Source organism: Gallus gallus, chromosome 1, assembly GCF_016699485.2.
Source record: "Gallus gallus isolate bGalGal1 chromosome 1, bGalGal1.mat.broiler.GRCg7b, whole genome shotgun sequence".
Taxonomy (NCBI): domain Eukaryota; kingdom Metazoa; phylum Chordata; class Aves; order Galliformes; family Phasianidae; genus Gallus; species Gallus gallus.
The window spans coordinates 22,027,931-22,041,675 of NC_052532.1; the positions used below are offsets into that span (position 1 = coordinate 22,027,931).

General features: G+C 38.2%; 1 long non-coding RNA gene across 1 annotated transcript; it reads right to left on the bottom strand.

The window, feature by feature from the left end:
• Positions 1-4,600: 4,600 nt before the first annotated feature.
• LOC112533160 lies at positions 4,601-12,563 on the bottom strand. The gene is made up of 2 exons (XR_003076962.2): positions 12,452-12,563; positions 4,601-7,034 (listed from the first exon to the last, which is right to left on the bottom strand). It is a non-coding gene; the product is annotated as an uncharacterized LOC112533160 (long non-coding RNA).
• Between the last annotated feature and the right edge of the window lie 1,182 nt (positions 12,564-13,745).

The window sequence follows — 13,745 nt, forward strand, 5'->3', positions numbered from 1 at the left end:
AGATTGCCCAGGACCCCATCCAACCTTGCCTTAAACAGCTCCAAGAATGGGTGGCATCCACAACCTCTCTGGGCAACCTGTTCCAGCACCTCACCACTCTCGGTAAAAAACTTCCCCCTGACATCTAATCTAATCTAAATATCCCTTCCATTAGATTGAAAACATTCCCACTTGTCCTATTGCTATCTACCCATGCAAAAAGTTGATTTCCCTCATGTTTATAATCTCCCTTTAAATACTAGCTTCTTAAGTCTTCACCTTGAGAATATCATTCTTTTGCAGGCTGGAAACTCAGTAAGTGATGAGTAATGACCATTTTCCTTAACAGCTTTGAGAGATGTGATAAGAAAGAAAGTTTTACTGGGCATTTTCTGTAATAGTACCTCTTTTCTTTCTTTTTCCTTTTCTTCTTTCCAACCCGTTTCTTTCCTTGTGAAGTTCAGTTCAGCCAAAGTCAATGAGCAGATGATGTGAATTAAAACTGTCTCCTACATGCACTTTATCATGCTTCAGGAACTTTAGTTTTTCACTACTGTTTTGATGGAGTCATTTAACACCTATGTTCAGCAGGTGCTAAATGTCAAATTTTCAAAAGCTCAGTATATTTTGTAGTGAATAAGAAAAGATGAAAAAGACATGAGATTCTCCAAGATACCCAGGCATCTCTGCTATGGAAATACTGACCCATGTAGAGGACTACAAGTTCATCAACATATGAGGCAGAGAAGTACACCCATGTCTTATGTTGAACCCTTGTACTCCTGGCAATTTACTTACACTGAAAAAATTTAGTAGAATCAGCGTTTGGCTGTCACAAAGTGAGAACACAGGCTCCCTGACATTTTCAACATGGCAGTATCATGATTCTTCATGGCAGTACTGAGAGCCAGTGACATGTCTGCTGCTTGTGATGCATTCTCTACACTGTCCCACGTAGAATGCCAATATCCATGCACCTTTAGGTTGGAGTTATCCCAGCCTCTTCCAAGGCTGAGGCCAGATTTCTGCCCTTGTGTACTTTAGCTTCAGTTCGGCTTTTTATTGAAAAGAGGGCATTATTAAAGATATCTGGCCTGTCAGAGTTACAGAGTTCTCAGTTAGAGTATTTAACAGAAGTGCTAGTATGAACTTCATTAATTAAGGTAGTTATAGGTAAAGGGAAGGCTTTTATTCTGCTTTTTTATTCTGCTTCTCAACTTTTTCTTTTTCATCCCTAATTTTAAGGATTAGAAAAGTAACTTTTTATTTTTATTTTTATTTTTAATTTTAATTTATTTATTAATTTATTTATTTGGGGGTGTGTGTGTGTGTGAAGCAAAATGCAAGAAACCCATGAGCACTTCTATCTAATTAAAGAAATTCCCTCCTTGGTTTGCATCAAGCATCTTCCTTTAGGTCCCCATTGAATTTAGCCCATTGTCCTCTGAGAGAGGAAGCAAAATCACATTATAAATGTGTTTATGACTAACTTAATCTTGAGACAATTAATATAAATGAACTTAGAGGGCTGGGATGTAAAGCAAGCTTGCCAGACAAAATTTTTAAAGAGATGCAAGATTTTTATATATCAACAACAGTTTATGGCTAAATTTCATAACAACTACAAGGGATTCTGGAATGTGTATAGCCTGAATAAAATGATCTAATAGCAGCTGGATCTGTGATAATCCTTACTGAAGACAATACAACTATTTATGCAAAGAAATAAATAGATTTTAGCCTGTTAACTATTATACTGGAGGACTTCATTCTTTCCTGAGATATGCTTCCAATTTGATTTAATACATACATGTGCTCTAGGAAAAATATATTTGCTATTTTAAATGTAGTACAGGGGACATAATAACACAAGAAAGAAGATAGCCATCTGTAACTGTAGCTAGCTTATACACTCCACATTTTTTCTTCTAAATTCTTTCCTTTCTATTTTGAAACAATTTCTGCTGACTGTTCTTATCTTTCCTCTCAATGTCTTATTCCATTTACTAACTCTCCCTTGAGCAAAGGAAAATCCTCTTTTGTTTTGCTGATGATTGGGTTCTTTAAAACTGAGCTTGTAAGTCTCATTCATTTTGCACAACTTATCCACTGGGAAACTTGAAGGTGAATAGTCCTTCTCCCTGTGGAAACTATTTACAAATAAGGAAGGTGAATTCTTTCCTTCTCTAAGTAAGTGGAACAGAAAGAAATCTTGTACATTGTATGAGACCTGTGCGCAGAGTTTGAGCAATACAGCATGAATTTCTAGCTTAAAGCTTGCTTACTTACCTGTAAATGACGAGGTTCAGCCAGCAGTCTAGCTGTAGATGTCCCTGTTCATTGCAGGACTAGATGACCTTTAAAAGTTCCTTCAAAACAAATAATTCAGTGTTTCTAACATAAAACTGCAGTGTCCCTTTAGCAAAACACAGGATGTTCCTGCATGAGATAATGCTATCTTTATTTCACATTGTGATTCTTTACTGATTTTCTATTTTAATCTATAAAGCATCCTCTTGCAGGCAATTAGATGGCTTGATGACCTCAAAGTAAACCATTTCTCATTCAGGGCTTTGTTTTACAGATAGCAGTCATGACCTTAGATTAAGATCTGTATGATTAATCTGAGTGTTGTTGATCTAAGTATGATACAAGATATACCTACGTATGGATGGCACTGTTTGAAACTGCATCTGCAAGTAAAAAGGACAAGGATCATGATGGCAGTGCCACCAAATAATGACACTGGCAATGCAGCTGCATCCAGCCTCCTGGTACTTGATAACAATGTGTCCAACTCTTCCAAATGCCTGGGCCAGTTAACAGGAGGTCAGCAAGGATCCACTCTTAAAAAGGTTTAAGTGGAACCCTGCCTCTTCAGCTATTAATTCCTCCTTAAAACATCCATGCTTCATATGGAGTAATTTCTCTGTAAAACATCATTGTTTCATAGGGAGAAAGCCTTACCATCAGCTCCTGACAATAGGAAAGGAAGAAAATAAAGCAGGAGGTAGAAGATTACCTTGACTTCTGCCTTTTGAGATGGAATTCTTTGATAGTAACTGTTTCTCAGCTTCCCAGGGTTAAAGCAGATTGAAGCCTTGACTCAGATGTAGACCTGTATATTGCTGCCAAGCAATGGAACCCTGATAATGGAGCTCTAAAACCCCAGGGAGAGCAGTGTGCATTTTGCCCAAACACACAGACCTGTTCAAGTGGCAAATCCATCCTAACAATGCATAGAGAGCACAAAGGTTATCTTGCTTCTCCTAATGTCTCACTTGGTGACAAAACAGTTAACAGTGTTAGCATTCACTCTAACAGAGCTGGGTTTCACATGAATAGAGGCAGTTTGTGCCTTCTCAGAGCCTGTTTCAGGCTGTCCTCATCCCTGCACAAGGCAGTACTTTATGCTGAGATACTGAAGGTTCCACCACCTGCGGGGCTGGACTTTATTTACTTTTTCCCCTTTTTTTTTTTTTTTTTTTTTTTTTTTGGTAAATAAGGGTGGGGGGTGGAATTATCCTTAACTCTCTGAGGTTTGAGGACTTCTTTGAATACTTTATTCCTCCTGGGGCACTGTAGCTGCATAAATCAACATTTGCAAATATGTCCATATTTGTAGGTACACTCAGAAGCAACTGCATAGGTTTGAAGGCTACAAATTGTGTAAGGGAATGCAAAATTGTGGGTTTACACTGAATCTGCCAGAATGTAATCAGCCAAGAGAAAAAGAGAAAACACACCCCAAATCTACCTCTTTCTAATTTCAGTGCACCACTCCTCAGCTGTAAAATAATAAGTCAAATCATAACATTGCTGCTTAAGATTTCATAAAACTATTTTTCTTCCTTTCTGCTTGTGTTCTTTGCCTTTCCCTCTTCTTTCATTTTCTTCTTCACCTCCTTTCTCCTTGTCACCTGCAAAATTTTAATGGTCTGTGCACCTGTACACCTCACAGTGACTCTCGTTTTATCAGAGTTTGAGTTCAGTGAGTAAACAGTGATTTGAAGAAGCCAACAAACACTTCCAGCTTGCCTCAGCTTAGTGTATATGTGGTGTGGTTCAAAACTGAAAATAATACAAAGACAAAAAATACAGCAACCTGTCATTTGACCAAAAGCTATCAGAATCTGGAAACTGGTAAAAGGAGCTTTACTGGGGACTTCTCTGCTCCCTTCCAGCATCCAGTGGCAAAAATCTGCTTTGTGATGGACCTGTCAAAAGCACAGATGGGAATCCATTGGAACTAATCTTGAACACAGTAAAAATCAAACTCTAATGTATTTTAAATGGAATATTCTGTGTTCAGCAAAATAGCATTTGGAACAGCAAGGTCTGATTCATCAGAACTAAGTGACCTGCTCTACCCCCAAGCCCATGGCAGCCTGTCAAGCTTTGGGTCCTGCTGGAGGAGAGAAACTACTCTGTTGATTCTGGCAACTAAGACGAATATCATTGTCAAAGTGTAAGTATTAAAAGGTGAGATTCTTTATGGGCAAAAGTCCACCTTGAAGCATTCCCAAAAGTCACTAGCTCAGGAAGGATGTTATGAGGTACAATTTGTTTCCTTCCAAAGAAAGCTTCTTTATTCAAATTAAGAAGAAAGATGAATTTGAGGCAAGGCTTGAACACTTTATATGTGCAGCAATATATATGCTAACAAAGTTTATGTATATTATATAGGAAACAAGAATGTCTCTGTATTTATATTAGAGCCAAATATTCAGAGGCACGAAGGTGTAGGGAAGAGCAACGAAGTAGGGTAACCTGTACAAACCGAGTCCAAACAACTTCCCCCAATTACTCCAGTGCTGAAGTCTCAATTCAGTTTTGGATACCAGAAGCAGGTCTAATCACACAGTTGGGATGGAGGCTCCTTCACTTCCATTTGCTGCTAGGGCTAATTATTGTCATTAGGAAAATGGCAGCCCTACAGTCCCAACAAACTTTGCATAAATTTCTATAGTACTTGTTGGAATAGATCAGGTTATTCAAATTGAGTGGTTTTATATTACTCTGGAGTGACTGAACACAAAATTCCCTTCCACAGTCAATTTCTGAAGATGAACCATTTTTCAACCCGAAGATCCATAAACTCATTACTGGATATTTGCACATGGGTTTTGATGACAGTGTAAGATAACTACCAGTGGTTTCTTCCTCAGCTGAAACTCTTCTTGTTTCTCCTCCTCCTCACACACAGCAGTCTTCTTATAAATGCAGTTTAAAAAGTCCTGTACATGTGTAGTGCGTGGCTCTTAAATGATCTCAGGACAGCACATCTTTGTCATTTAGCCAAAATATTCCTTCTAACTACAAAGCTATCAGCTAAAGAAATCCCTGATCGTATACACCCATTTTTCTTTGTAGATTGTTTTCTATTTCCAAGGCTATTTTTAGTACAGAATTCCACAGTAACTTTTCAGTCTGTTATTGGAGATGGTTTGCTGAAAGGAAAAATCTGGTAAGTAGCAAGAAACCTCTAGCTGACAATAAGCAAGGTAATGTAAATTCATCAGAGGCATTTACTCTTTTTAGAACATGACATAACTTACGGTCTGTTAAAGATCTCTCTTCAAGGCAAAGCTGACTACATTTCAGCTGTCATTTACCCCGATAGAGTGTTTTGTTACAAGGGGCTGGTATCAGCTATATGGTTGTATGCTGTAAGGGAACTGCTCTGATGTCATCTTCAAGTTCTGTAGGATCAGGGTGTCTGTGTGGTTGCAGCCACACACCTACCTCAAACCTCTCTCTCCAGAAGGTGTGTTGAGCCAGCCTTGCTGCAGCCCCTGGCACTACTGGGCACTGTGTGCACAGCTGCAGCACAGCCACGTGGCTCATGCTGAGGGCAACTCTCTGGGCAGATGCACAGCAGCACTTCTGGCAAGAACACTACTATTGTGCTATTGTGGCATGAATGTGCTAAACCATAGCAAAGGAAAAAATATATATATTGTGCCATTCAGTGTGCGTCACCATCACGGTTCTCTGCTTAGGACCTTGTCCAACCCACCAGTCCATGGACATTTATTTTGGAGGAGCGAAAAGCACTTCTGACTGAGTGAGATGACCAGTTCTGCATTTGCAGTATGTTAGTTGTGTTAGGGCCTTGGTGGAAATAGCTACTCTCCTCTTGTCGTTGACGTCTCTCATCTCCTTATGCCATTCAGCTCTGCACAGGGGGTCTCTGCAGGGCAGCAGGCACTGTGTCACCACCCCTGAGAGCAGCCACAGTAAAAATGAATTGATTTTCCATCAAGGATATCCAGGTCTCAGAAGAGGAAAAACCAGTGCAGGTGGTCTGGAGGAAGATGATCAGCGCAGTGGTTTTCAGTCGGTCTTCATTTGCATCACAAAACCATCATCTTCCTGAGCAAGATGGAGCAGCAGGGCCTGCAGCCTGCTCAGCTGCAGAAATGGGCAGGGCAGGCTGGGAATTGGGAGCACTGGCTGTGCTGTGAGCGGTGTTTCACACATTACCTCCACCTCCAAAAGGCTTGGCTCTGGACAGTGCTGTTCATCTCTCACTTTTATGAGTGCTAAAAGGTTTCCTCTCCTCTCCGTGGGGGGTGACCAAATGCAATTTAAGTAAGTGTTTCTGCTGAAACATCGATATTTCTTGGTTGGCGTTTGTTGTTCTCATCGTTACAAAGAACATTCTTTCTGTTAACCTAATCTAAATGATCACTTTGAGACTGCAAAGCTATATGTCATTTTTAAGCTACTGTATCATGATGGCCTTAGGGAAATTTTACAGATGCCTTGCCACAATCTATTTCTTCCCCATGACGAAGTACCAGGCTGCTTGCTTGGATTCATTTGCCACAGCTGTTTGCCTCTTTGACCTCAAAGCTGTGGAAAGTATGGTGACAGTAGAACACAAAGGAGAGTGCCTCTTAAATTAATGATTTTAAGAATTATTTTCTGGAGTTAAAAAAAAAAAAAAAAGAACAGAAGATTATATTCTCCCAGCTGAATGGCACTGCTCAAGTAAGTAGTTTGGCTTCATCTTTTGATGATTTTCTTCTTTCTTTCCTTTTTCTTTTAACCTGTAGACATAGACAAATGAACAACACAATATTAATGTGCTTATTAGTCTGGAATAATTTAAGACAGACTAATATCTCTCAGATAGAAAATTGTCAGCTCAGGTCTGTCACGGCATCAATCATGGCAAGCTATTACATTTCTGCAGTGGAGCTCCTGGGTAGACACCTTTTTTTATTTATTTCCTCAGCTCAAACACTCCCCACTTCTATTTTGACCATGGTTGTTCCGTTCTGATTGTTCTTATTTATTTGAAATTATTTATAGGTGATACTGTCCCCTGCTAGCAAGTCAGATTACAAGAGCTGATGAATATTAAACTATAATTTGTCTAAAAACCAAAGGCAACAAATCTAGGTCAAAGATATTGCTGCGGGCAAAGTCCACACAGGTTCTTCTGCATCACTGAATGTTAGAAAACCTGTCTTTCTGTTTAAAAATGATTATACCCGAGCAGGCCAGTCCTCGTTCATGAAAGGAGCACATCACTTACAAAGCATCTCACAATTTAAGTGTGCAAGGACTGGACTGTGAGTTGCAGAGAAAATTGAAATGTGTCAGGTAGAAGAGCTGCAGCAGGAGAGACTGTTCACTGCCTGCCCCTCCTACTCCTTCCCTTACAAAAATCATTCAGTATTTATGGTTTTGACATTCATTTAAATGAAGAAGAAACCTGAATGAATGCAGTGGATTCACACTTATTGTGAGGGTAGCTCAGTCCTGGCACAGGTTGTCCAGTGGAGCAAGGCAACCCACTAGAGTTGGTGTGAGGGGTGGTCAGACCAAATAGCTCTAAGGGTCTCCGCTGGCCTCAGACATTCTGCAATCATGTGATTCTGTAAAGAGGTGATGTTTGCCACATGCAGGTATGCTGAAGAATTAATCCTATGATAAGGAATCCTTTCTTTTCCTTTACATCCTCTGAAGGTATAGGAATATTTCCACACCCTTGTGGGTTACAGTTTTGAAACTTTTCTTGTTTGCATGCCTTCAGCAGTAATTCACAAGACAATTAACTCCTTATTTTGAATTGATAGAATAGGAAAAAGATCATAAAAGCACAGTACAGTATGTTTTACCACCGTAGTGGTGTTTTCATTGTACAAAGCATTACCACAGTATTGAATTATTCTCTCTTTGCTGAAAGGTGAGGAGAGACTATCATTTTCTCATGTTTGAATTATGTGTTGCTGCCTAGTGAAATATGCAGTAGTAATGTTATGCTGGTCACTACTGTGACATAGATTTGGCAATGGAAATGATAGGACTGCAGCTTTTACAAATATTAATAAGCATTTTTAAGTATCACTTTCAGCAGGAATCTGTCATACAGGGTATTACATTTGTCATGGGATAACACATATTCCCATGTGCTTCTTTTTCATTCACTGAAATCTTTGATTACCAGTGGCTGCAAATCAAGCATTTATAAATGAAGTATTTATAAATCTACAGGTTTACAATAACTGTACATAATAATGCAATATTTATTGACCATAAATACACCGTAGAAGTATTATGCATGTACTGCAGAAGTGGCCCAAACAAATGTAATCTCCAGCTCTGCATTCAGTTTTTTCAGCTTCAGTTTTCATACAAGATTTCCAGCTCTGTGCAGAATCAGTCACCAATATTTATCTTAGTAATTCCTCTTATTGGATTACAAAGGAACAGGCTGCCACTTAAAAATGTCAAAGATATCTCAGTTGACAGACCTTGGAATACAGTTCCATATTTATTAATGATGTTATAGATCACAACAGAGTTGTAGGAAGTGGTATGTAAGCAATGCTGTGTGGTTTCACAAGTCTCTTTGGTTTCATCTAATCAATATTTGGTCATCTTCATGTCTATTTCAGAAGATTATGGGTAGTCTGAAGACTGATAACAATTCATAGCTACTTGATGAGTATCATGAAACACACACTCTATACTCTCTTAAATATCATACTAAAACTATGGCAGGAAATAAGAATTCATCCAGCTGTTTCACATAGCTTTCAACATTAATCTTCTAATTTCTTTTCTTTTTTTCTTGTTAGTACCTGCAAGTCTTGAAGCTTTCATGCATGAACACAAATTTAATCATAGTGTAAGTCCTTAAATTTAGCACCAAGCTAGGGTGTATCTGTACCATACATGGTGGTACAATTAGGTATTTCATCCCAGCACAGATATGGAAGATTCTTTCACCACCTGATCTTCAAATTGCCAGACATATATATTGCTTATAAATATTAGCTTAGAGAGAGATATAGAAAAATATGATCAAGAATTATATTTGAAGAGGGTCATGTAAACTTGAATCTAAGAAACCTCAACTATATTGTGGTACAGACAAGGTGGTGAGATGAAGTTAAGAAGATGAGTGAAATATCCAGCTGATCTGGCTACTAAATCCTTGAGTCTAAGTAGGATTCCTGTGGTTTGCCCATATATCCCCCCAAGGGCCATAGAAGTAAAGTGAAGATGCTGTAGGTTAGGAATTCTCCAATGTATGAGCTATGTGACCTAATGCATTAATCAAAGATATAATGCTGGTAGTAACTAACACTGTGGGGACTACATCTTTGAAAATAACAAGTTAGTTCAGCAATGCTTGATGTCATAGAAAAACACCTGTTATATTGTTTAAAAAAGTGACAAGTGTGTAAGATGGTTATGACTAGTACTCATTGGACTTGGGCTACCAAGTGGCATCATCCCATTGTTATAGTGCACGGAATTGCTATTCTTGCTACTTGACCCCTTCTTTCAGTAAGGATACCTAAGATGGGCTTCATGAATGCAGCTGTGGGAATCCTTGGATGGTGTAGAAGAAGATTCCATAACTGGTCAACGGGTAAAGTTGCTTCAACAAGGATGCTGGAGTGCCAGTAGGGATCACTGGGAGAGGCAGACCAGTGCAGAGGTAAAAAGCAACCAACAGTAGAGACCACAGCTGTTCCTGGTTGACCACAAGCTTGAGCTGTAGCTTCTCTTATGAACAGAACACTTACTAGGTCAGATAACCTGTACAGATTTTTGGGTATCAAATAGCAGGTTAACTCATGCTACAGACCCTTTATCAGCCACACTTAATGGGATTCTCTCCATTTATGTCCTACCTTTATGGTTTTGTTGCTCTGTCAAATTTGATTGAAATTACCAAATGGATTAAATTCTGGAATAATGGGTGTTGGGAGGAGTGGGCAGATGCACATGTTCAAGCACAGTCACATAAGATACACTGTTTTCAGAATTTAGAAGTAAAAGTCTATTTAAGAAAAAGTAAATAGATCTTGCCTTGAAATCTGTTTTCTCCTGAGACAACTCTTCTGTGAATGACTTCTCTTTAAAGGGTCACTCTTAATGTCTGCCACAGAAATTGCTGGGATCACCAAAGGTGTTTTCAAGCTGCAAACAGTGCAAATGCTTTGTTTTTTATTAGCTAAATACACCGTGAACTCACTGCAGTCTTCCTAAAATATGTCTCCATATTTTCTAAGGAATCTATTAAATCTGTCAAGATGATTTCAAAATATTCCTGACTATCTAACTAACTATAATAAAAAGAAAAAAAGTACATATGAAAAATGTATTTAGTAGAGAAAGCCCTTGGTTGACCCTTCAGGTGAAATACATCTTTTAGATTCTTACAAAAAGTTTGATCTATGTACTCATATTCTTTCTATATATTCAGATTTTGGCACTACAGGACACAGAGTGGAAATCACTCATTTTTTACTTAAAAATGTGGTTACTTTGTTCTTTTACTGAATATAGCAAATGAAGCTATTGAGATCCAATTGATCAAATTCCTGTTAATGAAAAAAAGGACTGAATCAAACTATTCAAACTCATGTCTACCTATTCCTTGATTGTGCTCCAATGATTTAGTGTATTTACATTCTTTGTTGATGAAATGTCATCTGCACTCATCTACCTTGTAAGTATAAATCTTAACATGTTATGTGTAGATCTTACAAGGTAGATGAGTGCAGATGACATTTCATCAACAAATACACTGACCTATCATGTGAAATGGACATAAATATAGATCAAATATATCTCAAATATATGTCTAACTATAGAAGCAGGTAAAAAAATTGGGAGTTTTGATTCTGTCATGCTCAACTGCTGCTTTTATTTTCGTGACCATAACCATTAGCCCACTCAGCCCAACAAGTCTAAATGATAACAGCTTCCTGTCCTGTGCAGCACTGCCTGACACAATCGCTTTCTATTTACAACCTGTCTCCAACATGACAGATCTTGCACATTCAGTTCAAATCTTACCTGTGCTCTTGAAATGTGATCACAGAGGTATCTTCTACAATTCCTGTGCCACTCAGTGAAAGAGCTGGAATATCCTATGCCCCAGCTGTACTCTAACTCTTTGCCCTACCTTATCCTATGTTACAGAGGAAAAATTACACATGATGTTACAAACAAGAACGGCTCTTGCTTGTCTTTCATTAGTGTTCAAATGGCTATAGAGAATGTTCTACTTTTAAAGAATGCTTTTAATCAATATTGAGGGTGCCATAAAAATAAGAAAAAAAATTACACCACTGTTATTCTTAATGGGCTAAGACAGACGCAATAAATGTTTTAAGATATCTGAATATTACTTAAAAATATTGTTAACCTGAGTATGATTTTTCTAATTTTCTTACTTTTGTTATTCCAGCTCCCTGCTGAAAATAAAATTGCATCTGTTTCCCTATAAGCCTGTTTGTTAATACACCTGTCAGCCTTCTTTCTTCTCATGTATTATTATGTTTGTTTCCTCATTAAAACTGAAATAAACAGCAGTAATTATGCTGATGTACTCATTGTTAATAGATTAAAAGCTGGTAGCTTGGATGGTAAATATGACTTTGAAGCACATGTACACTTTCAGAACTGTAAGCATTCTACTTCCCCTATTCCCACTATTTACTAAAGAATATATTAAATTCAACACCCAAAAAGATTGGTATTTTAATAGACGGAAAATGACATAATGTAACAAAATAACAGGTTGTTTTCTTGAGTTAGACTTTTTCTGCAAAGAAAAAATAAGCAGCATCTAAATATATCAGATACTGATCCAACCATGCAGAAGATCTTTATCTAATGAGAAGTATTCCTTAAATTTCTTGTCTCAGTGTCAACAGTTTACGGGCTGGTCCGGCCCGGTTCCATGACTAGTGGGGCGGAGGGATTTCTTTTCCAAAATCCGTGCATCCGGAAAAGGGAAACAGGGGACCCCCCCCCCCAAAAAAAAAGAATAATTAAACAAACAGTGGCAATGATCTGAGAAGAAACTAACTAATTTACTAAATATAGTATCAGAATGCATGATAACAAACTATAATGCAATATAATTCAATATAATTGTTAATAAAATCAAATGTAATTGAGAGAAGGATTGTTCGAGAGCTAAAGGCCTTACACTAATACTGAAGCTTTGCATGCAGTCGGGAGCAGCAGTGAGACCATCCAAAAGCAAGCACGACGAGACGAGCAGACAGAGAAGACCCAGGTCAGGTGACCTACAGGCCTTATATCTGTTCCTCTGAGCAGAAATGATAACAGTACTCGAACAGTCTTCTGGGGAACGTAGTACTTCTTCTCTTCTGGACAAGTACCCGGAAGTAGAGCATTTGCTCTTTAACTCCCAGTACTCCATGATGTTATGATGTGGAATACCAATAACCAAAAATCATAAAACCATGACACTCAGCAAAGTTAATTTGGATTTTTTTTATGAGTCAGAAAACAAACCACACTCAGATAAACCATGTGATGGTAATGCTGGGAAGACACAGATGTGGATCAGAAAGTTATTTAGAAGTACCTTACTCAGGCAGAGCTATTTATTCATTTTACTTGTTCAACTCATGTTTGCATTTCTAATTCCAATTGCAGACTATCATTCCCAAACTGGTTAAGCACGATCGAATCCCATTTACAGTCTTGGGGCCCAAACACATCCTTGGGTAAATGCTTAATCATTTTTCTTAAGTAAAACCAGCCAGATATGCACCATTGATAGAAAGCCAAAACACTGATATCTCTGTGGCACAAATGTTTTTTTCTCTTCTGATTGTTGTTTGCCTGAAACTGTTCCTCACAAAATCAACAGTGGAACTGCCACTCACTTTAATGAAGCAAGATCAATGCCACAGTTTTTACTAGGATGAGCACATCCTCTGTGAGTCAACCTGCATTTCCCCCGTGTATGAAAGTGTAGCAGTTTAAATGATTAAATACATTGATATTTAGCACTTGTTATGTCAAGAATGAAAATGCTTGTAGCAGATTTATTCTGCCCCTATAGGTTTGTCAGAAATTTGTGCTCTTTGCAGGATGCATTTATTTTTTAGAGCAAAGCTGCATACTGCCAGACCTGAGAACAGCCCACCCAAGCCAGCAAGTCACAAAGGATAGCAATCCATTGCAGCACAAATGGTTGCACATGAACATATTTTTACATACCAGATTTTTTTTGAACCTTGAGTCTCCTGCCGTCCACAAATTCTGAATACTGACTTCTGAGGACTTTGCCAGCTTGATTCTTTGAACTAAACTGCGATCAAGCAAAGCCTGCACTAGATATATACATTTGCAAACAAAATGGTGCATCAGCCTGCATATTTTTGAAGTAATCATTTTCTTGAAAAACAAGGTTTGGATTAAAAATCAATGTAATTTCTGTGAGAAAACCATCAAATAGGGATATGATC